Source organism: Leopardus geoffroyi, chromosome E2 (assembly GCF_018350155.1).
Source record: "Leopardus geoffroyi isolate Oge1 chromosome E2, O.geoffroyi_Oge1_pat1.0, whole genome shotgun sequence".
NCBI classification, from domain to species: domain Eukaryota; kingdom Metazoa; phylum Chordata; class Mammalia; order Carnivora; family Felidae; genus Leopardus; species Leopardus geoffroyi.
In genome coordinates, this window is record NC_059335.1 from 41,201,156 (window position 1) to 41,224,518 (window position 23,363).

A 23,363-nucleotide genomic window follows, 5' to 3' on the forward strand; every position below is an offset into this window, starting at 1 on the left:
AAGCCCTTCCCCTTTCTTCATGGAGCTTATAGTCTAGTGACCAAGGTCACACAACCAAAATGTGAGTATCTGGACTAGGAAGCCAGGGCCCCTGGACTGAAGCCTGGGTTCTTTCCAGTGTCCGGCTGCTCCCAGGATAACCCCCAGTGGATGGCTGATCTTCAAACATAATTATTAATGGCCAGTGTACTAGTTTGAATGTTAAATTAAATTATATGCTTGCACTATCAATGATGCCCAGGGCTCGTCTTAAGACTTCTAGCTGGACAATTTTTTTTTCCCTGAAGATACACAGGTGAAACTAGGGCAGAGCAGCAGGCAAAAGTGTCAGTCCAACAGAGCCTCCAGAAGTTTCTGGAATAAGCAATTTGCTGAGACATGGAAGCTTTGAGCTTTTAAAGGGCTCTTAAGATCTAAGCCAGGACAGTTTACAGAGAAGCAAGGCCCAGAAATGGAGACTGACGTAGAGAAGGTTCAACTCAACGTGAACAAAAACAGATCGAGGACAATAACCAAGTTTTCTGGACTCTGGTCCATTTTTCTCTCAGTCTTCGTACTGTCTCTGAGTATGGCCCTCAAAGCGATATGATTGCATAATAAAGAAGGGAAGGAGAAGCCAGAGTAAGAGAGGGACTCTCCCCAGATGGAGCTGCTGGTGCCTTAAAGGTATCTGCAGGGACAGTAGAAACCAAACCTGCAGAGGAATAGGACACAGGACAGTTTAGCCTGTTTTTCTTCATTCTTTCAGGTGACTTTTAAATTCGTATTCTTTTTTCCCTTTTCAAAAGCACAGTAGGACATTTTGATAGTATGATATGTACAAATATGTAATTATATAAATATATAATACATAGCAAAGCCCTAATTCCACCACTAACAGATAAGCCTGATTAACTCCCAGGGATATATCCTTCGGACATTATCTATGCATATAATTATGTTACAATAATAAGATCATATTGTTCATGTTAGCTGGTGGTTTGTCTTATGGGGTTTTTTTGTTTTGTTTTGTTTTTTGTTTTTTAACCCACGTAACCATATCTCTAACCTTGTTTTGGTAAAAGTCTTTGAGTCTTGAGAGGTCAGAAAAGCCTTTCTTCCCACCTCCATCCCTGGAATATCCCTCCCCAGTCTCCTATGATGCCAGGAACTTCATTAGAGAGCCACTGTGTTAGTGTTGATGCATGGATTACCATGTAGATACCCGCAGGACAGGCATGGCACGAGGCGCATATCAGTAATTGAAATCATAGCCCGAGCCAGCTGATTGCATCCTTCTCAGCCTGCTTCCAGAGTGGAGATTTCTGTCAGAGAAGAGAAAGGATTGGGGATGGTGAGTTGCAGGATCTGTGTCACAGGGAGGGAGGTGAGGAGCACAGAGCTCCAGACACCACTCCCCAGAAGGCCAAGCGGGGAAAGGCGAATGACTTGTAGGAAAGACTTGAGTTCAGAGATCTGAGAGGAGAGAAAACAGAAGACTGACCCTGCCAAAAATGCTACCTTCTAGAGTGTCCTTATCCTCAGTATTAAAGTATAGTGATAATATTGCCTCCCTCCCCTCCTCCCTCCCTTTCTTCCTTCTCTCCTTCCTCCCTTCTTCCCTCCCTCCCTTCCATCCTCTTTTTCTCCCTTCCTCCCATCCTCCTTTCCTTCCTTCCTCTCTCCCTTCCCTTCTTCCTTCCTTTCTCCCCTCTTTCCATCCTCCCCTCCTTCCTTTCTCCCTTCCTGCCTCTCTTCATTCCTCCCTCCCTTTCTTCCTTTTGCTTCCTTCCCTCCTCCCTCCCCCCTTCCCTCCCTCCTCCCTCCCCTCTTCCCTCCCTCCACCCTCTTTTCCTTTTCTCCCCTTCCTCCCTCCTTCCTCCCTCCTTTCCTTCCTTCCTCCCTCCCTCCCTTCCATAAAATCATTCTTTTTCCAGTATTTATCCAAAGTCTGCCATGTGCCAGGCACTTCCCTGTGTGCTGGGTTGTGATGATGAGCACAACAGACATGGTCTTGCCCCCCTGAAGTTGACAAACCAGTGGCAGAGTCAGGCTGTTAACACAGGGATAATTACATAATTAAATCTTGTTATAAGTGCGAAGTGTAAAGGAGGAAAATGACAGTGTTCCATAAGAGAGAATAACAGAGCAGGATGAAAATTGGTCTACAGGGTCAGGGATGGCCCACTGACACTGTGGTATTTAAAGGAAATCTGAAGAATTAATAGGAATCTGGCAGTCAAGAGACAAGGGAAAGGCTCTCCAGGGGGGCAGGGGTGGGGGACAGCAGGAACAAAGGCCTGGAGGTTAGAAAGAGTAGAGTACTTTTGAAGATCAGAAAGTCTGGTCACTGTGGCTGCAGTTCCTCCCACAATTAGAGGGGTCTGCAGAGGTGAAGGCCCTTTACCATCTGCTAGGGATTTTAGATGTTCAAAGAATTTTATGCAGAAAAGTGACATTTTCATATTTATTTTTCAAATTATTCTGGCTACTCTCTGGAGAATGTTATTCAATATATTTTTAAACTTGTTTTCTTTATTACCGTTCTGTAAGCAAGATAAGAAAATAAACACCCATTAAAAAAAAAAAAAAAAAAAAGCCGAGACTATGAGTGTTGTCTCTCCGAGGTGAGAGGAGTCTGTGCTCATTGGAAATTTTCCTGAAGTTCTGAAAAGCTAGATCCGTTCTTAGTTAGCCCAAAGCTGTGTTTCTGTCTAATAATGGCTCACGGTTTTTTGAGTACTTATTATGTTATGCATTTCATTAAGAAATTTGTATTAATATCTCTTTTTGCTAATAAAAAATCCTTATAGCAACTTTATGCAGGAAATGTTATTATTCCTACTCGATTCTCACTCGAACCCCCCAAATAAACTAGAATTGGATCTTTTTGCCTGGAATCTACTGGTGCTGACTTCGTAGTCTAGGCCACTGCCCCAAGGGGTCTGTTGGCTATATAAGTCTCCTTCATTCCCTAAAATGGCTTACATGTGGACCAAAATTTGTATTTGGGGATACAGATCAAATTGTGGACATTTAAATACAGCTTTTCTCTTGTATTTAGAAAAAGTACTTCACTGTTGTAGGAGAAATTTTTGAGTGTCTAGAAAACATTATCAGGATGAGGGGGAAAAAAAGGAACTCTTATCAGCTGCTTCTGACTACTGCTACCTGGGCTCTGGTGACAAGTGATGTCTTAAAAAGGGATAATGTCTGTTGGTGATTCTTACTGACAGCATCAAGATTGGCTGAGCTGAGATCTCAACCCTTGAGCTGAAGGGCCCCTCGCAGAGTGTCTGGTCCAGCCCTTTGCCTTCAGACTGGGGCAAACCTAATCAATCAACCCATCCATCAGTGTATGGGTCCCCTCTTAAGACTTGCAGGATTCCCTTGTGAGGTAACATTTAAGTTCAAGAAACAATGTGAGAATGCTCTACCGTTTATTCAGTTGCAAAGCAAAACATTCTTCTGAGTCCCCCAAGCACAAGAAACATAAATTTACCATTTTAAACTTTAGAATAATTAGGGAAAAAAAATATGGACTGCAAACAGTGAATTAAAAAGCAACATAAGAACTTACAGAAAGACAATTTTTAAGAAATAACTTTTTTTTTATGGCTCCCACAAGATCTTTTTCTATTCATTGTGTGTGTTCATGCTGATTTAAAGATGCGGTAACTGGATTTCAAGCTGACAGATGGCCATTTCTTTTCACTTCCATAAACTTTTCCCTTTTTTGTACACATCCGGGCTGGTGGACACATTAACCATATCAGTCCTTCAGGTGCTAACTTTTATGGATAATATTTCAATTATAGTGTAATATCTACTCACTAAGGAAAATAGGGAAACTGTAGATAAGCAGAATGAAACATCTCAAAGCCCTATGTGCCAAATACAACAGATTTTGCCACTATGGGAAATTGCAATTTCTTCTTTAAGAAACAAAAATTCAACTGGGTAAATTTGAAGATCCAATTGGCTTTATTTAATGCTTCATGAATCAGGCAGTATCCCATGTAGCCAGTAGAAAGGAACAATGCTTCAAGGAACCTTGGAAGACTTTTGTAGGCAAAAACAGGGTGGGACAAGGAAGTTATTAGTAAAAGAAAAGAAAGGATTATTTTGGGCATGGTCACCTTCCTTTGAGGGAACTCAGGGGGTCAATCATGCCAGTTATCTCAAGAGTGCTAATAGGGAAATTCCAGATTGACAGGGAAAATTCACATTGCTACAATTAAGTCTTGGTTTGCTGTTTGGAGGCAAGTGACTCCATTTTGGCCCTGTTGCTTCTTCTTTTCATTTCTTTTAACATTTCCTTATTTTTCTTTGTAATCTTTGTTTTGTTGTTCAAATAAAATACTTGTTCATAAACTGAAATTTAGGACAGTTAAAAATAAAAGCAGCAACTGGGTTCTAAAATGCAAATAAACCTATGGTAAGTATTGATACATTTATCCTCTATGGCTGTGCATTGTTTAAGCATTAAAATACTTTATAGATAAACTTAATATTTGGCCACTTAACTTCTTTTTTTTTTTTTTTTTTTTTACAGAGACACCATTCTATCTCATTACATTGCTTTTTTAAATGTCATTTTAATTACCTCCTGTCTTTTCATCAGGCAGATGAAACTAAGGATTATTTAACCACTCATATTGCTGAGAGTTAAGGTAGTTTCTAAGTTTGCATCTTTATAAATAATTCTGTAATGATGATCTTGTAATGGCAAATATGCTACACATACATTACTTTCCAAGAGAAGTTTAGCTGAAATGAGATTACCATGACAAAAAGAATAAGCATATTTATATTATGGAAAAAGTTTTTCAGATTAATTTGCAAGTAGATGTTACAACTTTGTGAAAGAGTGACTCTTGTTAGACTTCCTAATAAGCACATGATATTATCATTTTTTTTTTATTTTTTTTAACGTTTATTTATTTTTGAGACAGAGAGAGACAGAGCATGAACAGGGGAGGGTCAGAGAGAGAGAGACACAGAATCCGAAACAGGCTCCAGGCTCTGAGCTGTCAGCACAGAGCCCAACGCGGGGCTCGAACTCACGGACCCCGAGATCATGACCTGAGCCGAAGTCGGCCGCCCAACCGACTGAGCCACCCAGGCGCCCCGATATTATCATTTTTAAAATAGTTTTTAGAAGGTTTAAAATGATTCACATTTCATTAACTATTTTTGATTATTAGTTGTTAAACTTTGCTTTTCTTGTGCCTCTTTACTCTCATAAATTATCTGTGTTCCTTGCCCATTTGTGTATTAGGGTCCTATTGTTTACTATATCAGCTTGCTTTAAATCTTTTTGTGCTAAAAAGAATCAGCTTTTTGTCTTCTATCTCTATAGGAAAGGCTTTACTAGCCTGTTTCTTGCTTTTTAAAAAATTATTAGTAAACCTTTTTCACAATAGTTTTCGATTTACAGAAAAATTATAAAAATCGTACGGAGTTCTTGTATTCAGAAGTACCCCCTTGTGTGTGGGAGATATATTCAAAGACCCACAGTGGGTGCCTGAAACTGCAGATGGTTCCGAACCATGGATAGACTACATTTTTTCCTACACATTACATACCTTTTATAAAGTTTAATTCATAAATTCATCAGAGTAAGAGATTAACAACAATAACTAGGGGCACCTGGGTGGCTCAGTGAAGCGTCCAGCTTCAGCTCAGGTCATGATCTCACTGTTTGTGAGTTTGAGCCATGTGCTGGGCTCTGAGCTGACAGCTCGGAGCCTGGAGCCTACTTCGGATTCTGTGTCTCCCTCTTTCTCTGCCCCTCCCCAACTTGTGCTCTCTCTATGTCTCTCAAAAAATAAGTAAACATAAAAAAAAAAAAAAACCACAATAATAATAAACTAAAGTTACAACAATATGCTGTAATAAAATTTATGTGAATGTGGTTTTTCTCTCAAAATATCTTACTGGACTATACTCTCCCTTCTTCTTGTGATGATATGAAACGACAAAATGCCCGTGTGATTGTGAGGTGAGCTGAATGTGTAGGCGCTATGACATAGCGTTAGGCTCCTATTGACCTTCTGACAGTACATCACAAGGGGAGGATCATCTGCTTCTGGACTGTGGTTGACGAAGAGTAACTGAAACAGTGGAAAGTGAAGTGCAGGCGATGGGGAACTATGGTATCCTTAAGTAGGTTTTTAGCCCAATTCTAGTGTGTGGGTGTGGGCTTTGGGGGATTTCCAAGCAATTCTCTGACCTGCTGAGTATCCTCTAGTTCAGTTCAATTCTGACGCTGTCTACCCAGAGATAGCATCAGATGCCGCAAGTTAAGGGCTGAATCCTATAGGAGTGCCCCCCTTCCCCTTAAGATGCCAATCATAAGACCAGGTTATCACCTGTGCTTCTGAATCTCCAGTTATAAATCAGAGGTTCTGACAGCCTTCCCCTTGGGTTGGAATTGCTAGAGCAGCTCATAGAGCTCAGAAAAATATTTTACTTAGTGGATCATTGGTTTGTGATAAAAAGATACAATTCAAGGAAAGCCAGATGGAAGCGATACATAGAGCAAGGTATGGGGAAGGGGCATAGACCTACCATGTTGTGTCTCTGAGTGGCTACTCTCCCCAGATCTCTTTGTGTCCATTAACGCAGAAGCTTTTTGTACCCTGTCCTTTGGGTTTTTGTGGAGGCTTCATTACATAGGCACAGTTAACTAAATCATTGGTCATTAGTGATTCATTCAACCTCCAGCCACTTTCCCCAAACCAGAAATCAGGGTGGGAATAAAAGTCCCCTGCTCTATTCAGGGTTGATTCCCCTGGTCACCAGTGCCCATCCTTAGGTATTTTCCAAATGTCACCTCATTAACATACACCTAGTTGTGGTGGAAAGAGGTTTATTGTAACAAGACACCTATTTCACCTTAATGGCTCTGAAGCGATTTCCATAACTGAGGATAAGACCAAATATTGTGTCAAAAGATGTTCCTATTCCTCTTTTTTACTTAGGAAATTTCAAGGACTCTGGGAGATGTGATCCGGGAACTGTGGATAAATATATATATATATATATGAGAACTATATTGTGGTCACCTGAATGACCAAATATATATTTCTTATAAATTATAATATCCATTATCTAGGATTTCCTATAATTAATATCTTACATTAGTATGGTATATTTATTACACATAATGAATCAATATTGATATATTATTATTAACCAACGTCCATATTTTATTCAGAGTCCTTAAGTGTTTACTTAGGGAAAGACTACTGTTCTTTCTGTCTTCCACAGTCCCATCCAGGATACCACATTGCTGTAGGTCATGGTGGCTTCTTAGGTTCCTCTTGGCTGTGATAATTGCTCAGACTTTCCTAGATTCTGATGAATTTGAGAATATTGAGAAGTACTTTCAGATATTTTTAACAATGTGACTCATTTGGGATTTGCCTGAGTTTTTTCCCATTATCCAACTGGAGTTATGGGTTGGGGAGGAAGAACACAGAGGAAAAGTGCCATTTTCATCATATCCTATTAAGGATACATACTGTTAACATGACAACTTATCACTGTTGATGCTAATCTTGGCATCGAATGAGGTGGTATTTGTCAGGTTTCTCCCTTACCCCTTTTATACTCCTTACAGTGAAGTCACTACTCAGCCCACACTTAAGATTTGGGGAGTTATGCTTCATTCATTGCCTTGAGAGTGGAGTATCTATATAAATTATTTGGAATTTGTAAGCATGGGATACTTATCTCTTCTTTCCCACTTATTTGTGTATTCAATCATTTATTTATGTCAGTATGGACTCATGGATATTTATTTCATACTTTAGGTTATAATCTTTTTTTCTTCCAAATTGTTATTTAAATTATAGTTAGTTACATACAGTGCAATACTGGTTTTAGGAGTAGAATTCAGTGATTCATCAATAACATACAACACCCAGTGTTCATCATAACAAGTGACCTCCTTGATACTCATCACCCATCTAGCCCATCCTCCACTGACTTCCCTCCATCAACCTTCAGTTTGTTCTCTATCTTTGAGTGTCTCTCATGATTTGGGGCACATGGGTGGCTCCGTCAGTTAAGCATTCAACTTCGGCCTAGGTCATGATCTCTCAGTTTGCAGTTTGAGCTTCTTGTTGGGCTCTGCTTCAGATTATCTCTCTCTCTCTGCCCCTCCCCTGATTGTACTCTCTCTCTCTCTCAAATATAAATAAACTTTAAAAAAAAAAGAGTCTGGGGCACTGCGCTGACAGCTCAGAGCCTGCAGCCCGCTTCTGATTCTGTGTCTCATTCTCTCCCTGCTCCTCCCCCACTTGTGCTCTGTCTCTCAAAAATAAATAAAAATGTAAAAAAAATTATTAAAAAAAATTAAAAACAAAAGTCTCTCATGATTTGTTTTCCTCTCCCCCCCCCATATGTTCATCTGTTTTGTTTCTTAAATTCCCCCATTTGGGTGAAATTATATGGTATTTGTCTTTCTCTGACTGACTTATGTCACCTAGCATAAAATACTCTAGCTCGATCTACATCATTGCAAATGGCAAGATTCTTTTTGATGCCTGAGTAATATTCCATTGTATATATATGCTTTGGGTTATAATCTAATACTACTTTGTTTATTTTGTTGATGAGATTCTTCCAGCTTTGGTCATTGGTGGCTCTTTCAGTTGGCTTCTGTATCCTTTTGACACATTCCCATTATTGTGAGTTTTCTTGCTTTTTAACTCTGGCTGTCTGTACATGCTTGTGAATGCAACTGTTGTAATGTATATGGAAATTTTGTGTGTGGGTGTGTGGGTGTTTCAAGTTGTCATCTAACTAATGTTGATGATGGTTTAGACAGAAAAATCATATAAGAAAACTTGAAGCAATAAGTCCTCAACTTTATTTGATGGGCAGAGTCCTTCCCTGGAATCGGACAGACCTAGGTTTCAAAATCGCTATGAGAGATTATTACATGAACAGCCCTCAACAAATCTTGTTTCCTAAAATCTCTGCATTCTGACGCGATCACTCTCCTGCACAGATTGACTCTAGGATTGACAGCTGATTTTCTCTGGCTAATGGGGTATAAGCTAATTCGACACAAGAGAGGCTGGATAAGCACTTGCATACAAGCGTGCACTCTTGCAATTCTGTGACCATTACATAAGAAATGAGGGCCATCCTGCTATAAAGGACATATGGAAGACACCACCACCCCAGCTGACAGCCCTAACTAGGCATGTAAATGCACCCACCTTGCCACAGCTCACCTCACTTAGGCCACCTGATAACTGCACACATGTGCATGACCTGGGGAGAGTATCACCAGAACTGCTCAGCTAAGCTCACCCCAGAATGTAAAACCATGAACAAATAATCTGCTGTTTATAATCTAACATATTTTGGGTAGTTTGTTATGTTGTAAATAACAGATACAACATCTATACCAGAAGTGGGCTTCAAACTCATGTGGACAGTGAGTATTAAGGTTTATTTTTTTCCTAATTTTTTCTAGTTTTATTGAGAAATAATTGACATATATCACTGTATAAATTTAAGGTATACAACATGATAGTTTGATTTACATGATTACCACGATAGGTTCAGCTAACATGTATAATTTCATCTGGTACAGTAAAAAGAAAAGAAAAAAGAAAAAAAGTTTGTCTTATGATGAGATAAGGATTTACTCTCTTGACAACTTCCCCATATATCACATAGCATCCCCATATATCATACAACAGTGTTAGCTTTAGTCATCATGTCATGTATTACATCCCAACTACTTATTTATCTTATAAGTGGAAGTTTGACCTTTTGACCACCTGCATCCAGTTTTCCTCCCCTACCTTCTGTCTCTGGTAAACACAAATCGGATCTCATTTTCTATGAGTTTGTTTTCTGTTGTTGTTGGTTATTGGGTATTTGTGTGTTTGTTTGTTTGTTTTAGACTCCACATGTAAGTGAGATCATATAGTATTTGTGTTTCTTTTTTTTATTTTTTTAATGTTTTTATTTTTGAGAGACAGACAGAAGGTGAGTGGGGGAGGGAAAGAGAGAGAGGAGACACAGAATCTGAAGCAGACTCCAGGCTCCAAGCTGTTAGCCCAGAGTCCAATGCTGGGCTTGAACTCGTAAACTGTGAGATCATGACCTGAGCCGAACTTGGACGCTTCACCAACTGAGCCATCCAGGTTCCCCTAGTATTTGTCTTTCTTTATCTTATTAATTTCATTCAGCATAATGCCTTCCAGGTCCATCTGTTTCCAAAAATGGTATGATTTACTCACTGTTTTAAGTTTATTATTTATTTTGAGAGTTTGGGTGAGGGACAGAGAGAGAGGAAATGAATCCTAAGCAGGCTCTGCACTATTAGTGCACGGCCCGACCTGGGGCTCGATCTCACAAGTTGTGAGATCTAAAATCAAGAGTGTGTGAGCTAAAATCAAGAGTCAGACACTTAACCAACTGAGTCATCCAGGTGCCCCTGGATTTATTCATTTTTAATGGCTGAATAATATTCCACTTTGTATGTATGCATGTGTGTGTATGTGTACATACATATGTGTGTGTTTGTATGTGTGTGTATACGTATCCTAACTTTTTTGTCTATTTATCCATTGATGGATGTTTAGGTTGTTCAGACAACCTAAGGTCTTGGATATTATAGGTAATACTGCTATGAATATGGGGGTGTAGGTGTTGATTCAAGTTAATGTTTTCATTTCCTTTGGATATACTTCCATAAATGGAATGTTGGATCATATGGTGGTTCTACTTTTAATTTTTGGAGGATTCTCCATAGTCCTGTAGGTTCCCTTTTCTCCATATCCATGTCAACACTTGTTACCTCTTGTCTCTTTGATAATATAACAGGTGTGAGGTGATATCTCATAGTGATTTGCCTTTTCTAAAAACCAGTGGTGTTGAACAACTTTTTATGTTGGCTTTTGGAATATCTTCTTTGGAAAAAGGTCTATTCCAGTCCTTTGCCCATTTTTTATTTGGTTTATTTATTTATTTATTTATTTATTTATTTATTTTGCTGTTGAGTTGTATGAGTTCTTTATATATTTTGGATATCAATCCTTTACCAGATATATGGCTTAAAAATATTTTTTCCTGTTCTGTAGGCTGTCTTTTCACTTTGTTTGATGGTTTCTTTTGCTGTGCAGAAATTTTTAGTTTGATAGAGTATCACCTATATATTTTTTATTTTGTTGCTACTCTTTCTGTGTCACATTCAAAATATCATTAACAAGGAGCTTTATTTCTCTGTTTTTTTCTAGGAGTTTCCTGGTTTCAGGCTTTACATTTAAGTCTGAATCCACTTTGAGTTAATTTTGTGAGTGGTGTAAGATAGGGGTCTTGTTTCATGAATATTAGTTTTTATAATTTCAGCTTATTGTTTTAAGAGCCTGAACTTCAGTTATCCATCCCCGGATGGAAATAATAATAACACCTACACTCCTGCTCCCCAAGTTGAGCATACACCAAATGAAATCCTGCTTATTGAATGTCCCATCCAGGGCTGCAATATAGAACTGGCTCTTGCCGAAGCTTCCTCTGCTACAGCCATTTTACTAAAGCAGAGTCATTAGAATAGTCCTTCCTTTCTCAAACACAGTGGTATCTAAGTCAGAGTCTCTTTGCAATAAGGAACATTGCAAATCAGGCTGATTCAATGCAGCAAAATGGGGATTTTGAACTAATGCCTCATCCATAAAAACTGCAGCCTGAAGGTGTGCTCCCTGAGTGGTAGTCGGGACATTTTGACATAGTTTCCCAATGCCATTTATATTTGGACTAATAAAAGTATTTGATTCCAAAGATCTATATGAAGCCAAACACAGGTTTTCCTCCTTATTCCCCAGTACTTACAAGAAATCCTGAGTGCTAGGCTGTGTTTTGTAGATTTAATGCCAGAATATAAGTATGTGCCTTGGAAACAGGGATCTGTGAGCATGGCATGGGAAAATCAGACATTCCAGAAGAGCACATATGGCTGATAAATACAGACAGGACAGCACTCCTTTCTTTCTGGGGGGAGGACAAGTTGTGCAGAAACTGTCTGGTTTTGTTGTGGTTGAGTAAGAGCATTTAAGACTGGAGTGGTACACCATCGTCATTGATTTACCTTAAATCCTTTCTCTCTATCACCTTGTTAGATGTAATTGTCTCTAAATTTATTAAGTGACTGCAATTGGTTATATATCATAACATGTTGGGAAAATGGCGTTCAAGTTCTGACCCATTAACAAAGTGATTATGAATTATCTGCATTTCACTGTTGGGTTTAGGCAACTTCATTTCCATTCAAGGTCTTTTTTTTTTGGCTCAAACACTCACTTTATGGCTAATAAGCAATTACTAATACACAGGAGAATGGGCTGAAGTGCACATGAACTTGGGTGAAGTCTTGCAGACAAGCAGAATCGTTATCAGTATGCTTAATATACTTTAAGCAAGAGAAGAATTCTAAGTTCCAAAATATGTGCCCATCTGCCCCATGCCCCATGACATCTGTCAGTGATGTTTACTGCCCAACAGAAATGACAAAATTGAAATGAAGTCTAGCAGGGATCACAAAGAACAAGTCAGTTTTAACCAAGCTCCATGTCTTGTCTAACAGACTGGTCTGCTGTGACAAGGATTCAATAGACAGTGCTGAATTCCAGTGAGGCTGTGTAGTAGTCCCTTGTGACAGTCTTATCTGTAACTGAAAGGTGGTTAGGTAGAATCCAATCCAATCCAATAACCATCCAAATGGTACTGGTTAACAACACTGTCAATCTGAGTGATATTTCTGAACTTTTGTCTCAGGGTTGCAACCTCCACCCTATCTTGTCCACGTCAATGAGTTATTTATTTATTTGTGGGGGCATAATAGTATTTATTTATTTTTTAATATGAAATTTATTTTCAAATTGGTTTCCATACAACACCCAGTGCTCATCCCAACAGGTGCCCTCCTCAATGCCCATCACCCACTTTCCCCTCTGTCCCACCCCCCATCAACCCTCAGTTTATTCTCAGTTTTTTAAGAGTCTCTTATGGTTTGGCTCCCTCCCTCTCTAACTTTTTTTTTTCCTTCCCCTCCTCCATGGTCTTCTGTTAAGTTTCTCAGGATCCACATAAGAGTGAAAACATATGGTATCTGTCTCTCTCTGTATGACTCATTTCACTTAGCATAACACTCTCCACTTCCATCCACGTAGCTACAAAAGGCCATATTTCATTCTTTCTCATTGCCACATAGTACTCCATTGTGTATATAAACCACAATTTCTTTATCCATTCATCACTTGATGGACATTTAGGCTCTTTCCATACTTTGGCTATTGTTGAAAGTGCTGCTGTAAACATTGGGGTATAAGTGCCCCTATGCATCAGCACTCCTGTATCCCTTGAGTAAATTCCTAGCAGTACTATTGCTGGGTCATAGGGTAGATCTATTTTTAGTTTTTTGAGGACCCTCCACACTATTTTCCAGAGTGGCTGCACCAGTTTGCATTCCCACCAACAGTGCAAGAGTGTTCCTGTTTCTCCACATCTTCGCCAGCATCTATAGTCTCCTGATTTGTTCATTTTAGCCACTCTGACTGGCGTGAGGTGGTATCTCAGTGTGGTTTTGATTTGTATTTCCCTGATGAGGAGTGACGTTGAGCATCTTTTCATGTGCCTATTGGCCATCTGGATGTCTTCTTTAGAGAAATGTCTATTCATGTTTTCTGCCCATTTCTTCACTGGATTATTTGTTTTTCAGGTGTGGAGTCTGGTGAGTTCTTTATAGATTTTGGATACTAGCCCTCTGTCTGATACATCATTTGCAAATATCTTTTCCCATTCTGTCGGTTGCCTTTTAGTTTTGCTGATTGTTTCCTTTGCAGTGCAGAAGTTTTTATCTTCATGAGGTCCCAATAGTTCATTTTGCTTTTAATTCCCTTGCCTTTGGAGATGTGTCAAGTAAGAAATTGCTGCAGCTGAGGTCAGAGAGGTTTTTTCCTGTTTTCTCCCCTAGGGTTTTGATAGTTTCCTGTCTCACATTCAGGTCCTTTATCCATTTTGAGTTTATTTTTTGTGAATGGTGTAAGAAAATGGTCTAGTTTCATTCTTCTGCATGTTGCTGTCCGGTTTTCCCAGCACCATTTGTTAAAGAGACTGTCTTTTTTCCATTGGGTATTCTTTCCTGCTTTGTCAAAGATTAGTTGGATCCCGAATAGCCAAAGTAATATTGAAGAAGAAGACCAAAGTGGGAGACATCATAATTCCAGACTTTAACCTCTACTACAGAGCTGTAATCATCAAGACAGCATGGTATTGGCACAAAAACAGACACATAGACTGATGGAATAGAATAGAGACTCCAGAATTGGACCCACAAAAGTATGACCATTCAGGGTCTTTACATACACATGTGGCACACACACATATAAAGAAACATAAACGTGTATGTATAGATAACCACGTACAAATATACACCCAGATACACATATAAACATGTATACATACATGCCCTTACACTTACAAACGCTTGTTCTCCACTATCAATATCAGTACTGTTACTGACTGAATGGGTGAGTTTTTATCTAACCTTCTCATATCATTTTTAGCAGGACTTAGCCCTGGGGTAAGGCAAGCTAATATGGTGCTGTCACAGCACCCAGTGGGTACCCAGAATTAAGAGTGAGGGTGGGGAGCATCATAGGAAATCTTTGAGGAGGTGAGTTCCATATACGTTGAGACCCACATGTCTTTGCATTTTTCCTAAGTAAGCATTGCTACAATTACTCTCAGAAGGGGGTGTTCAAAAAGATTCAGAAGTGCTAGGTTCTGCTTCTGTGTCTTCCACTGTCTTCCTTTGTGACCTTGTGTGAATCACTTTCCTTCCTGGACTGGGTAGAGACTTCCAGTCTTAGCCAAGATGAAGTAAGCTCATTATATCCCCTCCACCTGATTATAACTGAAATTCAAAACCTGAATGCAAAAAGCAACTGCCTGAAGTCTCCGAAAAGTAAAACCTTGTAGGTTGATTGGGGAGGGAAGTGAGAATTTGAAGAATGAGCAGTATGGAAGAGGGATTCTTTTCTTCTTTTATCTCCCAGCATTGACCTAAGGACAGAAGAGTACAGCCAAGTATGGACAGCAAAAACTCAGATAAATTCTCTCTAGTTAGAAGAGAGACCACTATACACCAGAGAGTATGTGGTCACACTGTAAGTCAGACAGCCACCTTTTTTTTCTTTCTTATTGTAGTGGACATACAATGTTACATTAGTTTCAGATGTACAGTGCAGTGATTTGATGAGTCTTTATGTTATGAGGGCCACATTTTGCCCATCCTTTTTTCCTCAGTTTTTCAGAGATATCATTGACATATATAAATAAGTTTAAGGTATATACATTATATACATATATATATGTATATATATATATATGTAATGTGATGATTCAATACATATATATGTGTGTGTGTGTGTGTATGTGTGTGTGTGTGTGTGTGTGTATATATATATATATATATATATATATATATATATATATATATTGCAAAATAATTACCACGGTAAGGTTAAACACCTCCATCCCTTCACACAATTACCATTTTTATTGTGATGATACTATTTAAGATTTACTCTCTTGAAAACTTGCAAGTATATACTTTTTATCCCCCTTTTCTCTCTCCTGGCTGTGCCCAGAGGCCAGCTTATGTGGCTACATGGTGGTAGCAGAAGTGCAGAGGTGCGGGCAGTTAAACCCTGTGAGGAAAACCCATCTCTGTGGTCAGATAATGTGAGCTGTGAAGAGCATATGTGTGAGGGAAGCCAAACTGTTTATTATTTTTCTCTCACTACTTTGCTGAAAGGGTACCCCCGGCTATGTGAAAATGGCCAAGAACAAATAAACTCTGAGAAAAAGCACTTGTTTTTTTCTTGGTCAGAGCAATAGGAACAGGGAAAGGGGCTCTTGAGAGCTGGAGAGTATAGGGGAATCATGGAGAAAAGAGGGCTGGAAAAGGAGATCTCCTAACTCTGTGTATGTGCATCAGAAATTCCGAGCTCACCCTGAAAGGCACATGTACAGAAGAGACCCAAGAAAGCCTAGAAGAGGCTTTGAGAATTGAACTAGAATATCAACTACGATCCACGTTTGGTGAGGCTATATGGCCACACTTACTTCTTAGTGGTGCATGTGTAGATGACATACATCCAAAGACCATAGCAAAGACTGGCAACAGAACCAAAATTGGAATCTCTGCCCACAGAAGACAGCACTTGTGACCTGTACCCCAGCCAAGTCTGCCACAAACAAAATAACATCAATGTTCTCCAGAAGATTATAATTTCAGAGTCTCACAACATATTTAACTTGTCCAGGATACAATTTGAGATGAGTTACATAAAAGGAACCAGAAAATTGTGACTACTTCTCAAAATAGGCATTGGTGCACTATAGCCCATGGGCCAAATCTGCCCCAACACCCATTCTAGTATGACTTATAAAGTCAGAAGAGATTATATATATATGTAAACATTTGAAAAAAGAATCAGAAGAATATTTGAAAATGTGAACATAGTATGTAATTCAAATTTTAGTGTCCATCAATAAAGTTTTATTGGAATATAGCTGTACTCATTAATTTCTCTATTGTCTATGCTGGCTTTCATGCTACAGTGTTAGATGAGCCATTTCAACAGAAATCATATGGCTAAGCCACAAAAGCCTGAAATAATTAATATCTGATCCTTACAGAAAAAAAAAAAAAAAATTGGCTCCTGCTAAGGGAAAACACAATCCAAACAAGTAGCATTTAAATTTTTTTTTAATTTTTATTTATTTTTGAGAGAAAGAGACAGAGTATGGGCAGGGGAGGAGCAGAGAGAGACAGGGACACACAGTCTGAATCAGATTCCAGGCTCTGAGCACAGAGCTAGACACGGGGCTTGAACTCACAAATCGCAAGATCATGACATGAACTAAAGTTTGATGCTTAACCAACTGAGCCACTGAGGTGCCCCCAATTTTTGATATAGCCTACATGTTGGAATTATCAGGCAAAGGCTTTAATGAATATATTACTATGGTCAAAAAGGTAAGGATTAGTACTCTCGAAATGAATTGAAAGAGAGAGAGAAGAAACTATAAAAACAAAACCAAATGGAAATCTTAGAACTGAAAAAAGTACATCTGACATTAGAAATTCACTAGATGGACTCAATAGCACAACTGAGACAACAGAGGAAATGTCAGTGAACCTAAAGATATGTCAATAAAATTATGCAAATTGAAAAACATGGAGGAAAAGATTGGGAAGGGGGGAAACAGAGTTCCTGAAACCTATGAGACAATACAGAAAGATCTGATACTTACGCCATTGATGTCCCTGAAAAAAGGAGAAAGAGATTGGGTACAGGAAAAAATATTTGAGGGGCCCCTGGGTTTCTCAGTCGGTTAAGTGTCCACCTCTTGATCTAGCTCAGGTCGTGATCTCATGGTTTGTGAGATGAAGCCCCGCATCTGTCTCTAAACTGACAAGGTGGATGGAACCGTTCGGGATCCTCTGTCTCCCTCTCTCTCTACCCCTCCTGTGCTCTCTTTCCTTCTCTTTCTCTATTTTTCTCTATCAAAATCTATAAATAAACTTTAAAAAATATTTGAAGAAATAATGCTGAAAATTTCCCAATTTTGGTGAAAGATATAAATTTATAGGTTCAAGAAGCTCAGGAAAGTCCAAATGAGATAAAGTCAAAATTATGCCCAGATACATCATAATAAAACCCATGAAAACAAAAAGAAAAGGAAGGGGTAGTAGCAAATAGTTATAAAAAACCTCAGTAGAGTCTACATTAAACTGATAAAGAGGTCAGTTACAGAAAGATAAATATGAAATAAACATGGAACTTTGTGGTTATAAGAAACAGTAAGTACTGTGGCACTCTCAATGTTTTCTCACACATGCTGTTTTTATCTGAGTAAAATGAAGGCCGAAGGATTGAACAACATGGCCAAAGTAACTCTTAAGCAAGTGTTTTCAAAAAAGTAAGATCAAAAGACCAAAATAAAGGAAGGAAAGAAGGGAGAGAGGGAGGGAGGGAGGGAAGGAGGAAGTAAATAAAGAAAAGAAAGAAAAAAATAGTGATCTGTGCTGAGTGGGTGGAGTTAATAAGGATCATAACAGTAACTCTGATTACCATATGTTTTTCCTTAGGGAAGAAAACAAAATGGTGATTTTTTATGAAATGAAGTATTTTAGGGCACCTAGGTGGCTCAATCATTAAGCATCTGACTTTGGCTCATGTCATGATCTCACTGTTCATGAGTTCTAGTCCCTCATTGAGTAAGCTAGAGCCCTGCCTCAGGTGAACATGAGCCCTGCTTCTCTCTCTCTCTCTTTTCCTGTCTCTCTCTCTCTCTCTCTCTCTCTCTCTCTCTCTCACACACACACACACACACACCCACACACACAAATGAAGTATTTTAGGAGAAAGCAATGCTCACTGAAGAATCTCAGTTGGGAGTTTGGGACATCCAGGTTTCTATTGGGTGGTGGTAGAGATTACAGAGATGCAGCAAATGCTTGAACGTGAAGGTGGAAAGGAGCCGGGGAGATATTTTGCTTACTTGGAGATATTTGCTGAAGTCATGTTTAAAAGGTCAGGGGAGCAGGGGCAGTGCTTTATTTTACACAGGGCAAAACCTTGGAAAACTCAATCACAAAAGATAACTCGTTTCTGTGCCAAAAAAAATTAGATGAATTATCTGTTGATATTATGTAGACAGAAAAAGAAAAGTGACACAGTAGATTCTTGGCTACACTCACAAATGCTTTGGCAGAGTGTAGACATGGCTTCTCTTTCTCCTGCTTCACTTCTTCCTTCTTCTCCTTCTCCTCCTCTTCCTCCGCCTCATCTCTGTCCTACTTCCTTATGTCTCTCTCAAACCCACACACACACACTCCTGAATGAGGATCCAAATTCCAACAGGACCTACTCCCTCATCTTGAAGATATATTGAAGAAGGTCTTAAGAGTACTGTTTAGGACCTAAACCTTTGGGCTTAAGATAATGAAACAAACAGAGAGGAGAAATTCTATTTGGAAAAAGTGTTCTGAGACCCTGAGATTCATTCTAACATGTAGAGGGTTGAAATCTTGTCAAAGTTTCTGGCTATGGATCAAGATACAGAGACTCAATTAACTTCCAAATAACACCCAGAGTAATTTATCTAATTTCTAAGACATATCCAACAATACTGGCACTTATTGATAAGACTACCCTCCAATGCTAGTGAGGAACACTAGCAGCCAGATCAGCATTAAAAACCATGGGTGCAACAAGATGGGCATCATCAGCCACCAGAATCACATCTTCCACCTGAGATGTCAGGTGACCAACACCACTCTGAGCAGGGAGAGCAAAGGTAGAATGAATGGTAGCTAGAGGACATCTTTGAATTCGGCCTAATAGAGTGCCCCAGGATTCTGAGAATTCTTCTGGGACAGTGGACGGGACTTGAGATCCTTGAGACCCTTGAGATGGACGTCATGCAAACTACCATTTGTAGCCCTGTTGTAAATCTTAGACGTATCCTTTATGCTGCAGGGGTCTAGAAAAGGAAGGATCATATCTATGTCAGTGTTCCTTGCGAAGAATAACTAAAACAATATACTTTATGGAACATGAAGATATTTTGCACAAGACCAGCATTTCAGAATAACCCCTGCAACCTCTGCTGCTTTCTGAGCCTAGGCTGATCTGGTCTAATCTTTCTGCATCTGACATTTTCCTTTGTTCTGTCTTTTTTGTCTGCAGACTCAATATTAAAAAAAATGTTGTTTTAAAAAATGAAATGGATGGCTGACATCTAAAGGAAAGACTCCAGGGGTTTTCTTGCAAAGGACGATAGAGGCCCAAGGATTGTTTTGAAAGCTCGGCTGCTTGGGCCCTTCAGGACACCAGTTGGGAAGGGGAGAGGTGATACAAACTGATTAGAATTCGGCAAGAGGAAAAAATTCCTGGCAGATAGTCAGATACATTCTATTTGTATAGACTTGGCTAAAAAGTACTGTTTCTCCAGTTTCATTCACATCTCCAATTTTGTTTTATTTATTTATTATTATTATTATTATTATTACTATTATTATTATTATTATTATTATCATTATTGCTGCAGAGAGTTGAGCTGCAAAGACTTGCCTTGAGTAATAGTTATAAGCCTATAACAAGACACTCCTCCAGGTGACTTCTAGTGAGAAGAGCCTGTATAATTGTTCTATTGACAGTATTTTGAGAGATGTGACTCTGAAAAATAAACAAATCTAAAAATTATTGGGCATGATTGCTTGCCAATTAGATGTTAATTCGTTCTAAATGGGACGATCAGCTTCCAAGGAAGTTTGCACATGCACAGTGCCATTTCCTTGGCTTTGTGCTCAGTATTGATTAAGGAGGGCGGAGCTCAACGCCCTTGAGTGAAGACAGATTCAGGACTCTTGCAGCAGCAGTTGGGAATGAAGAGGCCCCAGTGGGAAGGGGAAAGGGAGGATTCTAGGAACCCATCGGTGAATCTGCAACATGTCCACAGGCGGCAAGGCTGGTGATGAGTGGAGGGGAAATAGGAATCCTGTGTTAAGTCCCAACTCATAAAAATGTGAACAGCAGTAGTTCTTTTTGTAAAATAAATGAGGTGCCAGGGCTCTCATCTTAATAAATTATGAAATGCTTCCCTCTGTCCACCTCTCCTCATACCCTCCTTCCATTCTTTATTCCTGTTAACTTGCGAGCTTGTTTCTGCCAGAGGAATCAGGAGAGATGGGAATGTTAATTTGCAAAAGGCCATTCTGTGCACATTGTTTGTAAGCTCTGGTGTGTTGGTGAGCTGAACAGGTGTGCATAGCACAAGTAACCTTCTAGAGCCTGGTGGGCATCACCAGTGGGAATATTTCAGAGGCTTAATTCATCTCAGTAGCAGGTTTTTGTTTTTTGTTTTTTTTTTTTTACATTAATAATTGGAGTCACAAATCCTGACTTCTTTCTTTTCAATTTAAACCAATCTACTGAGTATTAATTAGCTACTACTCTGTGTCAATAGTTGCTGCTAAAAGACAAGCAAATAAAGCAGAGTGTGCTCTCAAGAAATGTAGTCTAAGAGAGAAGACATACAGACAGATATTGTCAGACCAAGTGATAAGTATAGACCTGAAAACATTGCTAGTCACAGAAAAGAGAAAAATTAACTATATATAGTGATGAGATTACTCAGGGAAGGCTTTTTTAAATGTTTAAATTTGGGGGCTTCTGGGTGGCTAAGTCAGGTGAGCATCCAGCTTCAGCTCAGGTCATGATCTCCCAGTTCGTGGGTTCGAGCCTTGCATCGGGCTCTGTGACAGCTCGGAGCCTGGAGCCTGCTTTGGATTCTGTGTCTCCCTCTCTCTGCCCCTCCCCTGCTCATTCTCTCTCTCTCTCTCTCTCTCTCTCTCTCTCTCTCTCTCTCTCTCAAAAATAAATAGAACTTTAAAACTTTTTAAATGCTTAAATTTTGAGCTCATTTTTGAAGAAGCTAATAAAATGAGTTTACGTTTTGAACAAGGAGAACGGTATGGCATTCTAGGAAGTGACAGCCACATTTGCAAGGCATGTTAGGAAATGTTTGGTGTTATAAAAATCTAAGTCATTTGGTATTGATGGAGCATACTAGTTGTGTGTAAGCAAGTGAGGAAGCACAGCTCCGCAGAAAGCCAGCAGCCAGCAGTGTCTTCTCCAAAGAGAGAAGAAACAGTGGTGGCATTTGGTGAACTGCATCCTCAGCTAGCAGGGGGTGCAGAAGCTCAACACAGCCTCCAGTTCCATCTCGGAGATTATCAAAGGCTAAGAACCAAGGTGGGTAAAGAAATTGTCAAATGCCAGAACTTCTGTTACTTTCCCATGTATGTCAGTCCCTGTTTGTTTCCTTAAAACAGTCATCAGTGAAACCTTCAAAAGAATATGGGTCTTGGGGCACTTGGGTGGCTCAGACTTTAAGCGGCCAACTCTTGATTTCAGCTCAGGTCACGATCTCACGGTTGTGAGCCCTGCGAGAGGCTCCATGCTGAGTCTGAAGCCTGCTTAAGATTCTCTCTCTCCATCTCCTCCTGCCCCTCCTCCACTTGCTCTCTTTCTCTCAGTAAATAAATAAATAAATACAATAAAAGTAAAGCAAAGTAAAATAAAATACAATAAAATAAAAAGAATATAGATCTCCAAGCTTTTTTTTTCTTCAAAAGAAGGAAAAAAATAAAGGAATTGGGGAGAGACTACACAGATTGAGGTATAGATGTCCCTAGGGAAGAATGGGTCAGTGCAGCTACAGAAAACAGTCTGCAAGCAGGCTCTAATGGTGAAACTTTATCAGAGAGAGAATAAAGGTTGGAGTGTAGGAAACATTTGTATGAATCTGAGAAAAGGCCCGGTGTTGAGGGACTGAAGTGTTCTCAAGGAAGGGTATTTTCTCTCATATATAATTGGGCCAAAGCATGCCTCTTTTAGTTGGAAGAAGAGGTCTCCTACCCCCAGGAAAGGACATGAGGATGGAGCCAGTATTCCGTCTCAAGGTCTGGAAGCATTAATGGGCGTGTGATTCTCTGCTCTTGGTGATAAACATTCCTGACTTGGGAATCTTAGATTGTGTGCATCTGTTCATTTTGATAGCTAGGAAAATTAGCCATTTTGGAAGCAAAGTAAAATATACAACTTATTTTTTGGAAGGCAAAGTGAATCTCTCAGAAATGGAAAAAAAGGAACACCAAATACAACACCAAAACATATACTCAGAATCGCTGGATTGGATCCTGGAGACAAGATAGAGTGCAGAAGTCAAAATCTAAATGATGCTCAAGGAATTGAATCCTCTCCAGCATCTCCCTCAAAAATGGAGTCAATAGAGTATGGCAGGTTCATGTAGAGGATGGAGAGATGGAATGCTTTGTCTGCAAATGGAGATAACAATACTGTATCACGTGGGAATCTATTTACTGAAAATGTCTTCCTTCTCAAATACCTGACATCCAGTAACTTCTCCATATGTATACCCTCTGAGTAACAGCTGAACAATGTACAATGGCTAATGGGCTCCCTAGGGGTGTGAGATGGGAGTATCAGATTCATGAAATCGGTCTCTATTTAAACTCACAGTGTTGGAACTAATTATTTGATTTCAGTAACATGTTGTGGAGGTGTGGGATGTTGGATGTATGTTTAATGGTGACTACATGTAGGAGATGGTACAAAGGACCCAATATGGAGATTCAGATTCTTATCTCTTCTTCACATTAACATCGACATGTAGGCACATTACTAGACTGATAGATGAAGAAACAGGTTGAGCAATTTGTTCAAGTTCCCACTGCTGCTAAGTGGGAAAGGAAA